General features: G+C 45.5%; 12 non-coding genes and 1 pseudogene across 12 annotated transcripts; all 13 read left to right on the forward strand.

Annotated features, from left to right (window-relative positions):
- Positions 1-796: 796 nt before the first annotated feature.
- On the forward strand, positions 797-987 carry LOC141205089 (U2 spliceosomal RNA). Its single transcript, XR_012275863.1, has one exon. It is a non-coding gene; the product is annotated as a U2 spliceosomal RNA (small nuclear RNA).
- A 1,121-nt stretch (positions 988-2,108) lies between these two features.
- Positions 2,109-2,224, forward strand: LOC141205507 (U2 spliceosomal RNA; annotated as a pseudogene).
- A 524-nt stretch (positions 2,225-2,748) lies between these two features.
- Positions 2,749-2,930, forward strand: LOC141205432 (U2 spliceosomal RNA). The gene has a single exon (XR_012276198.1). It is a non-coding gene; the product is annotated as a U2 spliceosomal RNA (small nuclear RNA).
- Positions 2,931-4,050: 1,120 nt separating this feature from the next.
- LOC141205387 (U2 spliceosomal RNA) lies at positions 4,051-4,241 on the forward strand. The gene has a single exon (XR_012276154.1). It is a non-coding gene; the product is annotated as a U2 spliceosomal RNA (small nuclear RNA).
- Positions 4,242-5,360: 1,119 nt separating this feature from the next.
- Positions 5,361-5,551, forward strand: LOC141205090 (U2 spliceosomal RNA). Its single transcript, XR_012275864.1, has one exon. It is a non-coding gene; the product is annotated as a U2 spliceosomal RNA (small nuclear RNA).
- Positions 5,552-6,671: 1,120 nt separating this feature from the next.
- On the forward strand, positions 6,672-6,862 carry LOC141205091 (U2 spliceosomal RNA). Its single transcript, XR_012275865.1, has one exon. It is a non-coding gene; the product is annotated as a U2 spliceosomal RNA (small nuclear RNA).
- A 1,119-nt stretch (positions 6,863-7,981) lies between these two features.
- Positions 7,982-8,172, forward strand: LOC141205092 (U2 spliceosomal RNA). Its single transcript, XR_012275866.1, has one exon. It is a non-coding gene; the product is annotated as a U2 spliceosomal RNA (small nuclear RNA).
- Positions 8,173-9,293: 1,121 nt separating this feature from the next.
- On the forward strand, positions 9,294-9,484 carry LOC141205093 (U2 spliceosomal RNA). Its single transcript, XR_012275867.1, has one exon. It is a non-coding gene; the product is annotated as a U2 spliceosomal RNA (small nuclear RNA).
- A 1,121-nt stretch (positions 9,485-10,605) lies between these two features.
- Positions 10,606-10,796, forward strand: LOC141205094 (U2 spliceosomal RNA). Its single transcript, XR_012275868.1, has one exon. It is a non-coding gene; the product is annotated as a U2 spliceosomal RNA (small nuclear RNA).
- Positions 10,797-11,917: 1,121 nt separating this feature from the next.
- Positions 11,918-12,108, forward strand: LOC141205095 (U2 spliceosomal RNA). Its single transcript, XR_012275869.1, has one exon. It is a non-coding gene; the product is annotated as a U2 spliceosomal RNA (small nuclear RNA).
- A 1,120-nt stretch (positions 12,109-13,228) lies between these two features.
- On the forward strand, positions 13,229-13,419 carry LOC141205096 (U2 spliceosomal RNA). Its single transcript, XR_012275870.1, has one exon. It is a non-coding gene; the product is annotated as a U2 spliceosomal RNA (small nuclear RNA).
- Positions 13,420-14,538: 1,119 nt separating this feature from the next.
- LOC141205097 (U2 spliceosomal RNA) lies at positions 14,539-14,729 on the forward strand. The gene has a single exon (XR_012275871.1). It is a non-coding gene; the product is annotated as a U2 spliceosomal RNA (small nuclear RNA).
- A 1,120-nt stretch (positions 14,730-15,849) lies between these two features.
- Positions 15,850-16,040, forward strand: LOC141205098 (U2 spliceosomal RNA). The gene has a single exon (XR_012275872.1). It is a non-coding gene; the product is annotated as a U2 spliceosomal RNA (small nuclear RNA).
- The last annotated feature ends 159 nt before the right edge of the window (positions 16,041-16,199 follow it).

Genomic DNA, 16,199 nt, shown 5'->3' on the forward strand with positions numbered 1-16,199 from the left:
GCACAATATAATTGACCTTTCAGTATATTGTTGCACACACACCATCTATTTAGCAAATGCCCTTGTTATCAACAGCAGCCTTTTAAACTCACCTGAGCTAACAGGTATGTGAGCTGGTTACTCTGCTGCGCTTAAAATTTCTTTTTTGGTTTGCTACAATGCCTTTTCTGAAACGTTGTCTCCCTCTGCTGGAACACTGACTTCTTTCATTTAATGCCTGCAGACTATAAAAGAGAAACCAACCCAAAAAGTTTGGTTGATTAGTCTGTGGCATTCTTTTAAACTGTTGCTTATGGCGGTCTCTGTGAGCTTCTCAGTGACATTCAGCCATCCAGGTATCCCGCCTGCAGTAGACGGAATGTGGCAATGGAACGCTGGCTGCGCGTGTCATAATAGGCTCTGAGCCTTTATATACCTGCGCACAACAGCAGCCACCTTCAGTCTGCTGCTGGACAGCCAGCAGCAGCAGCAGGAGAGGTAATTAATCAGCAACCCTCCTGCTAAGGGTAGACAGCTGCTCGTTCCACCCCCCCCCCGCCTTAATTGGTTCTCCTCCCTTCCAACGGTGTTGAGGCGGGTGGGAACAGCCGGGGGTTGAGGGTACTGTGCTAAAAGAGGTGGAGTTATGCAGATCTAAAACGCGTGGATTGCAGCAGCAGCAAGCCGAAAAGTGCAGGCATGTGAGGGATCTAGAGGTTGACAGCATGTCTTCTTAACGGGAGTCCAGGTGGCCATCTCCACAAATGGACTTTTCAGAATCCTTGGGTGGCACCGTAGTCGGAAACCAATTCTGGTTATCGCTTCTCGGCCTTTTGGCTAAGATCAAGTGTAGTATCTGTTCTTATCAGTTTAATATCTGATACGTCCCCTATCTGGGGACCATATATTAAATGGATTTTTAGAACAGGGAGATGGAAAAAGAGCTTGCTCTGTCCACTCCACGCATTGACCTGGTATTGCAGTATCTCCAGGACCGGTGCACCCCTTCTTTAATGCAGTTTCTAAAATCAGAAAGAATTGAATTCAATGCTTTTTGTTCATTTTGCTTGTTTGTCGGATTTTGGGATGGACTCTTTGGCTTTGCTTTTCTTCTCCTCATTGGATTTTTCATGTTAAAAGTTGCAGAAGCCAGATGACAAGCTCATTTTGGTTCAACTTCAGCAACTGTGCATTACATTGCCATGTAATGTAATGTAATGCAATGCTATCTATCTAGCTCTCCCTCTATACTTCCTTTTGGATAAACAGACATATTAGGCAAGCATTTTGGAGCTTTCACTTAAATAACTACAGGTGGTGAGATAAGCTGCACAATATAATTGACCTTTCAGTATATTGTTGCACACACACCATCTATTTAGCAAATGCCCTTGTTATCAACAGCAGCCTTTTAAACTCACCTGAGCTAACAGGTATGTGAGCTGGTTACTCTGCTGCGCTTAAAATTTCTTTTTTGGTTTGCTACAATGCCTTTTCTGAAACGTTGTCTCCCTCTGCTGGAACACTGACTTCTTTCATTTAATGCCTGCAGACTATAAAAGAGAAACCAACCCAAAAAGTTTGGTTGATTAGTCTGTGGCATTCTTTTAAACTGTTGCTTATGGCGGTCTCTGTGAGCTTCTCAGTGACATTCAGCCATCCAGGTATCCCGCCTGCAGTAGACGGAATGTGGCAATGGAACGCTGGCTGCGCGTGTCATAATAGGCTCTGAGCCTTTATATACCTGCGCACAGCAGCAGCCACCTTCAGTCTGCTGCTGGACAGCCAGCAGCAGCAGCAGCAGGAGAGGTAATTAATCAGCAACCCTCCTGCTAAGGGTAGACAGCTGCTCGTTCCACCCCCCCCCCCGCCTTAATTGGTTCTCCTCCCTTCCAACGGTGTTGAGGCGGGTGGGAACAGCCGGGGGTTGAGGGTACTGTGCTAAAAGAGGTGGAGTTATGCAGATCTAAAACGCGTGGATTGCAGCAGCAGCAAGCCGAAAAGTGCAGGCATGTGAGGGATCTAGAGGTTGACAGCATGTCTTCTTAACGGGAGTCCAGGTGGCCATCTCCACAAATGGACTTTTCAGAATCCTTGGGTGGCACCGTAGTCGGAAACCAATTCCGGTTATCGCTTCTCGGCCTTTTGGCTAAGATCAAGTGTAGTATCTTTTGAAAAGGCAGTTTTGTCCTTGGGCTGCCCTAGTAAATTGATGCATATTACACACTGGTTTGGTGCACTTGTTAGTACGCCAGGTGGCTCATAGAGTTATCTGATGGAAAACATGGCCCTCCAGGATCGAAGTCACTAGGCTGGGTATGTGTGAGGGCTTTGGAGCAATGTGCCCCAGGAGTAGGCGCCCTGGTGGGAGTCCAAGCTTACTGGGACTGGGAACCCCAGAAAGACTTGGCTTCGTAGCACGCCGCACCTTTGCCAATCATACTTTCTGAGCAACCCCCCCTATTCCTGGCCTCCGGGCTAGGAAGGGGAATTTTTATAAACCCGGTCGGAGGTCCGGTCAGCTTTGGGCTGAGAAACCAACACAGGCTCCAGCTCCACTAGGGTGGCAGCCTAGATGGAAGCTGGGAGCACGAAAACGGCTCTTCTCCGGCTTCGGCTAGGGAGAGCATCGGAGATCCCTGACCCTCGCTGTGGCCTTCTGGCTCGGAGGGATGGGGATGGTTTATTGGGGACCCTTTCCTCCGGGAAGGGTCCACATGAATCCTCGCCTCGTGCGCTGTTTTGGTGTGACTTCGGTCACATTTTTCAGTGCCTTGGATGCAGCTTCAATCAAAAAATCTGTTCTTATCAGTTTAATATCTGATACGTCCCCTATCTGGGGACCATATATTAAATGGATTTTTAGAACAGGGAGATGGAAAAAGAGCTTGCTCTGTCCACTCCACGCATTGACCTGGTATTGCAGTATCTCCAGGACCGGTGCACCCCTTCTTTAATGCAGTTTCTAAAATCAGAAAGAATTGAATTCAATGCTTTTTGTTCATTTTGCTTGTTTGTCGGATTTTGGGATGGACTCTTTGGCTTTGCTTTTCTTCTCCTCATTGGATTTTTCATGTTAAAAGTTGCAGAAGCCAGATGACAAGCTCATTTTGGTTCAACTTCAGCAACTGTGCATTGCATTGCCATGTAATGTAATGTAATGCAATGCTATCTATCTAGCTCTCCCTCTATACTTCCTTTTGGATAAACAGACATATTAGGCAAGCATTTTGGAGCTTTCACCTAAATAACTACAGGTGGTGAGATAAGCTGCACAATATAATTGACCTTTCAGTATATTGTTGCACACACACCATCTATTTAGCAAATGCCCTTGTTATCAACAGCAGCCTTTTAAACTCACCTGAGCTAACAGGTATGTGAGCTGGTTACTCTGCTGCGCTTAAAATTTCTTTTTTGGTTTGCTACAATGCCTTTTCTGAAACGTTGTCTCCCTCTGCTGGAACACTGACTTCTTTCATTTAATGCCTGCAGACTATAAAAGAGAAACCAACCCAAAAAGTTTGGTTGATTAGTCTGTGGCATTCTTTTAAACTGTTGCTTATGGCGGTCTCTGTGAGCTTCTCAGTGACATTCAGCCATCCAGGTATCCCGCCTGCAGTAGACGGAATGTGGCAATGGAACGCTGGCTGCGCGTGTCATAATAGGCTCTGAGCCTTTATATACCTGCGCACAGCAGCAGCCACCTTCAGTCTGCTGCTGGACAGCCAGCAGCAGCAGCAGCAGGAGAGGTAATTAATCAGCAACCCTCCTGCTAAGGGTAGACAGCTGCTCGTTCCACCCCCCCCCCGCCTTAATTGGTTCTCCTCCCTTCCAACGGTGTTGAGGCGGGTGGGAACAGCCGGGGGTTGAGGGTACTGTGCTAAAAGAGGTGGAGTTATGCAGATCTAAAACGCGTGGATTGCAGCAGCAGCAAGCCGAAAAGTGCAGGCATGTGAGGGATCTAGAGGTTGACAGCATGTCTTCTTAACGGGAGTCCAGGTGGCCATCTCCACAAATGGACTTTTCAGAATCCTTGGGTGGCACCGTAGTCGGAAACCAATTCTGGTTATCGCTTCTCGGCCTTTTGGCTAAGATCAAGTGTAGTATCTGTTCTTATCAGTTTAATATCTGATACGTCCCCTATCTGGGGACCATATATTAAATGGATTTTTAGAACAGGGAGATGGAAAAAGAGCTTGCTCTGTCCACTCCACGCCTTGACCTGGTATTGCAGTATCTCCAGGACCGGTGCACCCCTTCTTTAATGCAGTTTCTAAAATCAGAAAGAATTGAATTCAATGCTTTTTGTTCATTTTGCTTGTTTGTCGGATTTTGGGATGGACTCTTTGGCTTTGCTTTTCTTCTCCTCATTGGATTTTTCATGTTAAAAGTTGCAGAAGCCAGATGACAAGCTCATTTTGGTTCAACTTCAGCAACTGTGCATTGCATTGCCATGTAATGTAATGTAATGCAATGCTATCTATCTAGCTCTCCCTCTATACTTCCTTTTGGATAAACAGACATATTAGGCAAGCATTTTGGAGCTTTCACCTAAATAACTACAGGTGGTGAGATAAGCTGCACAATATAATTGACCTTTCAGTATATTGTTGCACACACACCATCTATTTAGCAAATGCCCTTGTTATCAACAGCAGCCTTTTAAACTCACCTGAGCTAACAGGTATGTGAGCTGGTTACTCTGCTGCGCTTAAAATTTCTTTTTTGGTTTGCTACAATGCCTTTTCTGAAACGTTGTCTCCCTCTGCTGGAACACTGACTTCTTTCATTTAATGCCTGCAGACTATAAAAGAGAAACCAACCCAAAAAGTTTGGTTGATTAGTCTGTGGCATTCTTTTAAACTGTTGCTTATGGCGGTCTCTGTGAGCTTCTCAGTGACATTCAGCCATCCAGGTATCCCGCCTGCAGTAGACGGAATGTGGCAATGGAACGCTGACTGCGCGTGTCATAATAGGCTCTGAGCCTTTATATACCTGCGCACAGCAGCAGCCACCTTCAGTCTGCTGCTGGACAGCCAGCAGCAGCAGCAGCAGGAGAGGTAATTAATCAGCAACCCTCCTGCTAAGGGTAGACAGCTGCTCGTTCCACCCCCCCCCGCCTTAATTGGTTCTCCTCCCTTCCAACGGTGTTGAGGCGGGTGGGAACAGCCGGGGGTTGAGGGTACTGTGCTAAAAGAGGTGGAGTTATGCAGATCTAAAACGCGTGGATTGCAGCAGCAGCAAGCCGAAAAGTGCAGGCATGTGAGGGATCTAGAGGTTGACAGCATGTCTTCTTAACGGGAGTCCAGGTGGCCATCTCCACAAATGGACTTTTCAGAATCCTTGGGTGGCACCGTAGTCGGAAACCAATTCTGGTTATCGCTTCTCGGCCTTTTGGCTAAGATCAAGTGTAGTATCTGTTCTTATCAGTTTAATATCTGATACGTCCCCTATCTGGGGACCATATATTAAATGGATTTTTAGAACAGGGAGATGGAAAAAGAGCTTGCTCTGTCCACTCCACGCATTGACCTGGTATTGCAGTATCTCCAGGACCGGTGCACCCCTTCTTTAATGCAGTTTCTAAAATCAGAAAGAATTGAATTCAATGCTTTTTGTTCATTTTGCTTGTTTGTCGGATTTTGGGATGGACTCTTTGGCTTTGCTTTTCTTCTCCTCATTGGATTTTTCATGTTAAAAGTTGCAGAAGCCAGATGACAAGCTCATTTTGGTTCAACTTCAGCAACTGTGCATTGCATTGCCATGTAATGTAATGTAATGCAATGCTATCTATCTAGCTCTCCCTCTATACTTCCTTTTGGATAAACAGACATATTAGGCAAGCATTTTGGAGCTTTCACCTAAATAACTACAGGTGGTGAGATAAGCTGCACAATATAATTGACCTTTCAGTATATTGTTGCACACACACCATCTATTTAGCAAATGCCCTTGTTATCAACAGCAGCCTTTTAAACTCACCTGAGCTAACAGGTATGTGAGCTGGTTACTCTGCTGCGCTTAAAATTTCTTTTTTGGTTTGCTACAATGCCTTTTCTGAAACGTTGTCTCCCTCTGCTGGAACACTGACTTCTTTCATTTAATGCCTGCAGACTATAAAAGAGAAACCAACCCAAAAAGTTTGGTTGATTAGTCTGTGGCATTCTTTTAAACTGTTGCTTATGGCGGTCTCTGTGAGCTTCTCAGTGACATTCAGCCATCCAGGTATCCCGCCTGCAGTAGACGGAATGTGGCAATGGAACGCTGGCTGCGCGTGTCATAATAGGCTCTGAGCCTTTATATACCTGCGCACAGCAGCAGCCACCTTCAGTCTGCTGCTGGACAGCCAGCAGCAGCAGCAGCAGGAGAGGTAATTAATCAGCAACCCTCCTGCTAAGGGTAGACAGCTGCTCGTTCCACCCCCCCCCCGCCTTAATTGGTTCTCCTCCCTTCCAACGGTGTTGAGGCGGGTGGGAACAGCCGGGGGTTGAGGGTACTGTGCTAAAAGAGGTGGAGTTATGCAGATCTAAAACGCGTGGATTGCAGCAGCAGCAAGCCGAAAAGTGCAGGCATGTGAGGGATCTAGAGGTTGACAGCATGTCTTCTTAATGGGAGTCCAGGTGGCCATCTCCACAAATGGACTTTTCAGAATCCTTGGGTGGCACCGTAGTCGGAAACCAATTCTGGTTATCGCTTCTCGGCCTTTTGGCTAAGATCAAGTGTAGTATCTGTTCTTATCAGTTTAATATCTGATACGTCCCCTATCTGGGGACCATATATTAAATGGATTTTTAGAACAGGGAGATGGAAAAAGAGCTTGCTCTGTCCACTCCACGCATTGACCTGGTATTGCAGTATCTCCAGGACCGGTGCACCCCTTCTTTAATGCAGTTTCTAAAATCAGAAAGAATTGAATTCAATGCTTTTTGTTCATTTTGCTTGTTTGTCGGATTTTGGGATGGACTCTTTGGCTTTGCTTTTCTTCTCCTCATTGGATTTTTCATGTTAAAAGTTGCAGAAGCCAGATGACAAGCTCATTTTGGTTCAACTTCAGCAACTGTGCATTGCATTGCCATGTAATGTAATGTAATGCAATGCTATCTATCTAGCTCTCCCTCTATACTTCCTTTTGGATAAACAGACATATTAGGCAAGCATTTTGGAGCTTTCACCTAAATAACTACAGGTGGTGAGATAAGCTGCACAATATAATTGACCTTTCAGTATATTGTTGCACACACACCATCTATTTAGCAAATGCCCTTGTTATCAACAGCAGCCTTTTAAACTCACCTGAGCTAACAGGTATGTGAGCTGGTTACTCTGCTGCGCTTAAAATTTCTTTTTTGGTTTGCTACAATGCCTTTTCTGAAACGTTGTCTCCCTCTGCTGGAACACTGACTTCTTTCATTTAATGCCTGCAGACTATAAAAGAGAAACCAACCCAAAAAGTTTGGTTGATTAGTCTGTGGCATTCTTTTAAACTGTTGCTTATGGCGGTCTCTGTGAGCTTCTCAGTGACATTCAGCCATCCAGGTATCCCGCCTGCAGTAGACGGAATGTGGCAATGGAACGCTGGCTGCGCGTGTCATAATAGGCTCTGAGCCTTTATATACCTGCGCACAGCAGCAGCCACCTTCAGTCTGCTGCTGGACAGCCAGCAGCAGCAGCAGCAGGAGAGGTAATTAATCAGCAACCCTCCTGCTAAGGGTAGACAGCTGCTCGTTCCACCCCCCCCCGCCTTAATTGGTTCTCCTCCCTTCCAACGGTGTTGAGGCGGGTGGGAACAGCCGGGGGTTGAGGGTACTGTGCTAAAAGAGGTGGAGTTATGCAGATCTAAAACGCGTGGATTGCAGCAGCAGCAAGCCGAAAAGTGCAGGCATGTGAGGGATCTAGAGGTTGACAGCATGTCTTCTTAACGGGAGTCCAGGTGGCCATCTCCACAAATGGACTTTTCAGAATCCTTGGGTGGCACCGTAGTCGGAAACCAATTCTGGTTATCGCTTCTCGGCCTTTTGGCTAAGATCAAGTGTAGTATCTGTTCTTATCAGTTTAATATCTGATACGTCCCCTATCTGGGGACCATATATTAAATGGATTTTTAGAACAGGGAGATGGAAAAAGAGCTTGCTCTGTCCACTCCACGCATTGACCTGGTATTGCAGTATCTCCAGGACCGGTGCACCCCTTCTTTAATGCAGTTTCTAAAATCAGAAAGAATTGAATTCAATGCTTTTTGTTCATTTTGCTTGTTTGTCGGATTTTGGGATGGACTCTTTGGCTTTGCTTTTCTTCTCCTCATTGGATTTTTCATGTTAAAAGTTGCAGAAGCCAGATGACAAGCTCATTTTGGTTCAACTTCAGCAACTGTGCATTGCATTGCCATGTAATGTAATGTAATGCAATGCTATCTATCTAGCTCTCCCTCTATACTTCCTTTTGGATAAACAGACATATTAGGCAAGCATTTTGGAGCTTTCACCTAAATAACTACAGGTGGTGAGATAAGCTGCACAATATAATTGACCTTTCAGTATATTGTTGCACACACACCATCTATTTAGCAAATGCCCTTGTTATCAACAGCAGCCTTTTAAACTCACCTGAGCTAACAGGTATGTGAGCTGGTTACTCTGCTGCGCTTAAAATTTCTTTTTTGGTTTGCTACAATGCCTTTTCTGAAACGTTGTCTCCCTCTGCTGAAACACTGACTTCTTTCATTTAATGCCTGCAGACTATAAAAGAGAAACCAACCCAAAAAGTTTGGTTGATTAGTCTGTGGCATTCTTTTAAACTGTTGCTTATGGCGGTCTCTGTGAGCTTCTCAGTGACATTCAGCCATCCAGGTATCCCGCCTGCAGTAGACGGAATGTGGCAATGGAACGCTGGCTGCGCGTGTCATAATAGGCTCTGAGCCTTTATATACCTGCGCACAGCAGCAGCCACCTTCAGTCTGCTGCTGGACAGCCAGCAGCAGCAGCAGCAGGAGAGGTAATTAATCAGCAACCCTCCTGCTAAGGGTAGACAGCTGCTCGTTCCACCCCCCCCCCCGCCTTAATTGGTTCTCCTCCCTTCCAACGGTGTTGAGGCGGGTGGGAACAGCCGGGGGTTGAGGGTACTGTGCTAAAAGAGGTGGAGTTATGCAGATCTAAAACGCGTGGATTGCAGCAGCAGCAAGCCGAAAAGTGCAGGCATGTGAGGGATCTAGAGGTTGACAGCATGTCTTCTTAACGGGAGTCCAGGTGGCCATCTCCACAAATGGACTTTTCAGAATCCTTGGGTGGCACCGTAGTCGGAAACCAATTCTGGTTATCGCTTCTCGGCCTTTTGGCTAAGATCAAGTGTAGTATCTGTTCTTATCAGTTTAATATCTGATACGTCCCCTATCTGGGGACCATATATTAAATGGATTTTTAGAACAGGGAGATGGAAAAAGAGCTTGCTCTGTCCACTCCACGCATTGACCTGGTATTGCAGTATCTCCAGGACCGGTGCACCCCTTCTTTAATGCAGTTTCTAAAATCAGAAAGAATTGAATTCAATGCTTTTTGTTCATTTTGCTTGTTTGTCGGATTTTGGGATGGACTCTTTGGCTTTGCTTTTCTTCTCCTCATTGGATTTTTCATGTTAAAAGTTGCAGAAGCCAGATGACAAGCTCATTTTGGTTCAACTTCAGCAACTGTGCATTGCATTGCCATGTAATGTAATGTAATGCAATGCTATCTATCTAGCTCTCCCTCTATACTTCCTTTTGGATAAACAGACATATTAGGCAAGCATTTTGGAGCTTTCACCTAAATAACTACAGGTGGTGAGATAAGCTGCACAATATAATTGACCTTTCAGTATATTGTTGCACACACACCATCTATTTAGCAAATGCCCTTGTTATCAACAGCAGCCTTTTAAACTCACCTGAGCTAACAGGTATGTGAGCTGGTTACTCTGCTGCGCTTAAAATTTCTTTTTTGGTTTGCTACAATGCCTTTTCTGAAACGTTGTCTCCCTCTGCTGGAACACTGACTTCTTTCATTTAATGCCTGCAGACTATAAAAGAGAAACCAACCCAAAAAGTTTGGTTGATTAGTCTGTGGCATTCTTTTAAACTGTTGCTTATGGCGGTCTCTGTGAGCTTCTCAGTGACATTCAGCCATCCAGGTATCCCGCCTGCAGTAGACGGAATGTGGCAATGGAACGCTGGCTGCGCGTGTCATAATAGGCTCTGAGCCTTTATATACCTGCGCACAGCAGCAGCCACCTACAGTCTGCTGCTGGACAGCCAGCAGCAGCAGCAGCAGGAGAGGTAATTAATCAGCAACCCTCCTGCTAAGGGTAGACAGCTGCTCGTTCCACCCCCCCCCCCACCTTAATTGGTTCTCCTCCCTTCCAACGGTGTTGAGGCGGGTGGGAACAGCCGGGGGTTGAGGGTACTGTGCTAAAAGAGGTGGAGTTATGCAGATCTAAAACGCGTGGATTGCAGCAGCAGCAAGCCGAAAAGTGCAGGCATGTGAGAGATCTAGAGGTTGACAGCATGTCTTCTTAACGGGAGTCCAGGTGGCCATCTCCACAAATGGACTTTTCAGAATCCTTGGGTGGCACCGTAGTCGGAAACCAATTCTGGTTATCGCTTCTCGGCCTTTTGGCTAAGATCAAGTGTAGTATCTGTTCTTATCAGTTTAATATCTGATACGTCCCCTATCTGGGGACCATATATTAAATGGATTTTTAGAACAGGGAGATGGAAAAAGAGCTTGCTCTGTCCACTCCACGCATTGACCTGGTATTGCAGTATCTCCAGGACCGGTGCACCCCTTCTTTAATGCAGTTTCTAAAATCAGAAAGAATTGAATTCAATGCTTTTTGTTCATTTTACTTGTTTGTCGGATTTTGGGATGGACTCTTTGGCTTTGCTTTTCTTCTCCTCATTGGATTTTTCATGTTAAAAGTTGCAGAAGCCAGATGACAAGCTCATTTTGGTTCAACTTCAGCAACTGTGCATTGCATTGCCATGTAATGTAATGTAATGCAATGCTATCTATCTAGCTCTCCCTCTATACTTCCTTTTGGATAAACAGACATATTAGGCAAGCATTTTGGAGCTTTCACCTAAATAACTACAGGTGGTGAGATAAGCTGCACAATATAATTGACCTTTCAGTATATTGTTGCACACACACCATCTATTTAGCAAATGCCCTTGTTATCAACAGCAGCCTTTTAAACTCACCTGAGCTAACAGGTATGTGAGCTGGTTACTCTGCTGCGCTTAAAATTTCTTTTTTGGTTTGCTACAATGCCTTTTCTGAAACGTTGTCTCCCTCTGCTGGAACACTGACTTCTTTCATTTAATGCCTGCAGACTATAAAAGAGAAACCAACCCAAAAAGTTTGGTTGATTAGTCTGTGGCATTCTTTTAAACTGTTGCTTATGGCGGTCTCTGTGAGCTTCTCAGTGACATTCAGCCATCCAGGTATCCCGCCTGCAGTAGACGGAATGTGGCAATGGAACGCTGGCTGCGCGTGTCATAATAGGCTCTGAGCCTTTATATACCTGCGCACAGCAGCAGCCACCTACAGTCTGCTGCTGGACAGCCAGCAGCAGCAGCAGCAGGAGAGGTAATTAATCAGCAACCCTCCTGCTAAGGGTAGACAGCTGCTCGTTCCACCCCCCCCCCCACCTTAATTGGTTCTCCTCCCTTCCAACGGTGTTGAGGCGGGTGGGAACAGCCGGGGGTTGAGGGTACTGTGCTAAAAGAGGTGGAGTTATGCAGATCTAAAACGCGTGGATTGCAGCAGCAGCAAGCCGAAAAGTGCAGGCATGTGAGAGATCTAGAGGTTGACAGCATGTCTTCTTAACGGGAGTCCAGGTGGCCATCTCCACAAATGGACTTTTCAGAATCCTTGGGTGGCACCGTAGTCGGAAACCAATTCTGGTTATCGCTTCTCGGCCTTTTGGCTAAGATCAAGTGTAGTATCTGTTCTTATCAGTTTAATATCTGATACGTCCCCTATCTGGGGACCATATATTAAATGGATTTTTAGAACAGGGAGATGGAAAAAGAGCTTGCTCTGTCCACTCCACGCATTGACCTGGTATTGCAGTATCTCCAGGACCGGTGCACCCCTTCTTTAATGCAGTTTCTAAAATCAGAAAGAATTGAATTCAATGCTTTTTGTTCATTTTACTTGTTTGTCGGATTTTGGGATGGACTCTTTGGCTTTGCTTTTCTTCTCCTCATTGGATTTTTCATGTTAAAAGTTGCAGAAGCCAGATGACAAGCTCATTTTGGTTCAACTTCAGCAACTGTGCATTGCATTGCCATGTAATGTAATGTAATGCAATGCTATCTATCTAGCTCTCCCTCTATACTTCCTTTTGGATAAACAGACATATTAGGCAAGCATTTTGGAGCTTTCACCTAAATAACTACAGGTGGTGAGATAAGCTGCACAATATAATTGACCTTTCAGTATATTGTTGCACACACACCATCTATTTAGCAAATGCCCTTGTTATCAACAGCAGCCTTTTAAACTCACCTGAGCTAACAGGTATGTGAGCTGGTTACTCTGCTGCGCTTAAAATTTCTTTTTTGGTTTGCTACAATGCCTTTTCTGAAACGTTGTCTCCCTCTGCTGGAACACTGACTTCTTTCATTTAATGCCTGCAGACTATAAAAGAGAAACCAACCCAAAAAGTTTGGTTGATTAGTCTGTGGCATTCTTTTAAACTGTTGCTTATGGCGGTCTCTGTGAGCTTCTCAGTGACATTCAGCCATCCAGGTATCCCGCCTGCAGTAGACGGAATGTGGCAATGGAACGCTGGCTGCGCGTGTCATAATAGGCTCTGAGCCTTTATATACCTGCGCACAGCAGCAGCCACCTTCAGTCTGCTGCTGGACAGCCAGCAGCAGCAGCAGCAGGAGAGGTAATTAATCAGCAACCCTCCTGCTAAGGGTAGACAGCTGCTCGTTCCACCCCCCCCCCCGCCTTAATTGGTTCTCCTCCCTTCCAACGGTGTTGAGGCGGGTGGGAACAGCCGGGGTTGAGGGTACTGTGCTAAAAGAGGTGGTGTTATGCAGATCTAAAACGCGTGGATTGCAGCAGCAGCAAGCCGAAAAGTGCAGGCATGTGAGGGATCTAGAGGTTGACAGCATGTCTTCTTAACGGGAGTCCAGGTGGCCATCTCCACAAATGGACTTTTCAGAATCCTTGGGTGGCACCGTAGTCGGAAACCAATTCTGGTTATCGCTTCTCGGCCTTTTGGCTAAGATCAAGTGTAGTATCTGTTCTTATCAGTTTAATATCTGATACGTCCCCTATCTGGGGACCATATATTAAATGGATTTTTAGAACAGGGAGATGGAAAAAGAGCTTGCTCTGTCCACTCCACGCATTGACCTGGTATTGCAGTATCTCCAGGACCGGTGCACCCCTTCTTTAATGCAGTTTCTAAAATCAGAAAGAATTGAATTCAATGCTTTTTGTTCATTTTGCTTGTTTGTCGGATTTTGGGATGGACTCTTTGGCTTTGCTTTTCTTCTCCTCATTGGATTTTTCATGTTAAAAGTTGCAGAAGCCAGATGACAAGCTCATTTTGGTTCAACTTCAGCAACTGTGCATTGCATTGCCATGTAATGTAATGTAATGCAATGCTATCTATCTAGCTCTCCCTCTATACTTCCTTTTGGATAAACAGACATATTAGGCAAGCATTTTGGAGCTTTCACCTAAATAACTACAGGTGGTGAGATAAGCTGCACAATATAATTGACCTTTCAGTATATTGTTGCACACACACCATCTATTTAGCAAATGCCCTTGTTATCAACAGCAGCCTTTTAAACTCACCTGAGCTAACAGGTATGTGAGCTGGTTACTCTGCTGCGCTTAAAATTTCTTTTTTGGTTTGCTACAATGCCTTTTCTGAAACGTTGTCTCCCTCTGCTGGAACACTGACTTCTTTCATTTAATGCCTGCAGACTATAAAAGAGAAACCAACCCAAAAAGTTTGGTTGATTAGTCTGTGGCATTCTTTTAAACTGTTGCTTATGGCGGTCTCTGTGAGCTTCTCAGTGACATTCAGCCATCCAGGTATCCCGCCTGCAGTAGACGGAATGTGGCAATGGAACGCTGGCTGCGCGTGTCATAATAGGCTCTGAGCCTTTATATACCTGCGCACAGCAGCAGCCACCTTCAGTCTGCTGCTGGACAGCCAGCAGCAGCAGCAGCAGGAGAGGTAATTAATCAGCAACCCTCCTGCTAAGGGTAGACAGCTGCTCGTTCCACCCCCCCCCGCCTTAATTGGTTCTCCTCCCTTCCAACGGTGTTGAGGCGGGTGGGAACAGCCGGGGGTTGAGGGTACTGTGCTAAAAGAGGTGGAGTTATGCAGATCTAAAACGCGTGGATTGCAGCAGCAGCAAGCCGAAAAGTGCAGGCATGTAAGGGATCTAGAGGTTGACAGCATGTCTTCTTAACGGGAGTCCAGGTGGCCATCTCCACAAATGGACTTTTCAGAATCCTTGGGTGGCACCGTAGTCGGAAACCAATTCTGGTTATCGCTTCTCGGCCTTTTGGCTAAGATCAAGTGTAGTATCTGTTCTTATCAGTTTAATATCTGATACGTCCCCTATCTGGGGACCATATATTAAATGGATTTTTAGAACAGGGAGATGGAAAAAGAGCTTGCTCTGTCCACTCCACGCATTGACCTGGTATTGCAGTATCTCCAGGACCGGTGCACCCCTTCTTTAATGCAGTTTCTAAAATCAGAAAGAATTGAATTCAATGCTTTTTGTTCATTTTGCTTGTTTGTCGGATTTTGGGATGGACTCTTTGGCTTTGCTTTTCTTCTCCTCATTGGATTTTTCATGTTAAAAGTTGCAGAAGCCAGATGACAAGCTCATTTTGGTTCAACTTCAGCAACTGTGCATTGCATTGCCATGTAATGTAATGTAATGCAATGCTATCTATCTAGCTCTCCCTCTATACTTCCTTTTGGATAAACAGACATATTAGGCAAGCATTTTGGAGCTTTCACCTAAATAACTACAGGTGGTGAGATAAGCTGCACAATATAATTGACCTTTCAGTATATTGTTGCACACACACCATCTATTTAGCAAATGCCCTTGTTATCAACAGCAGCCTTTTAAACTCACCTGAGCTAACAGGTATGTGAGCTGGTTACTCTGCTGCGCTTAAAATTTCTTTTTTGGTTTGCTACAATGCCTTTTCTGAAACGTTGTCTCCCTCTGCTGGAACACTGACTTCTTTCATTTAATGCCTGCAGACTATAAAAGAGAAACCAACCCAAAAAGTTTGGTTGATTAGTCTGTGGCATTCTTTTAAACTGTTGCTTATGGCGGTCTCTGTGAGCTTCTCAGTGACATTCAGCCATCCAGGTATCCCGCCTGCAGTAGACGGAATGTGGCAATGGAACGCTGGCTGCGCGTGTCATAATAGGCTCTGAGCCTTTATATACCTGCGCACAGCAGCAGCCACCTTCAGTCTGCTGCTGGACAGCCAGCAGCAGCAGCAGCAGGAGAGGTAATTAATCAGCAACCCTCCTGCTAAGGGTAGACAGCTGCTCGTTCCACCCCCCCCCCGCCTTAATTGGTTCTCCTCCCTTCCAACGGTGTTGAGGCGGGTGGGAACAGCCGGGGGTTGAGGGTACTGTGCTAAAAGAGGTGGAGTTATGCAGATCTAAAACGCGTGGATTGCAGCAGCAGCAAGCCGAAAAGTGCAGGCATGTGAGGGATCTAGAGGTTGACAGCATGTCTTCTTAACGGGAGTCCAGGTGGCCATCTCCACAAATGGACTTTTCAGAATCCTTGGGTGGCACCGTAGTCGGAAACCAATTCTGGTTATCGCTTCTCGGCCTTTTGGCTAAGATCAAGTGTAGTATCTGTTCTTATCAGTTTAATATCTGATACGTCCCCTATCTGGGGACCATATATTAAATGGATTTTTAGAACAGGGAGATGGAAAAAGAGCTTGCTCTGTCCACTCCACGCATTGACCTGGTATTGCAGTATCTCCAGGACCGGTGCACCCCTTCTTTAATGCAGTTTCTAAAATCAGAAAGAATTGAATTCAATGCTTTTTGTTCATTTTGCTTGTTTGTCGGATTTTGGGATGGACTCTTTGGCTTTGCTTTTCTTCTCCTCATTGGATTTTTCATGTTAAAAGTTGCAGAAGCCAGATGACAAGCTCATT

The sequence above is a fragment of the Phyllobates terribilis genome, unplaced genomic scaffold (genome assembly GCF_046119375.1).
Source record: "Phyllobates terribilis strain yellow unplaced genomic scaffold, ASM4611937v1 Scaffold_138__1_contigs__length_4804227, whole genome shotgun sequence".
Lineage (NCBI taxonomy): Eukaryota > Metazoa > Chordata > Amphibia > Anura > Dendrobatidae > Phyllobates > Phyllobates terribilis.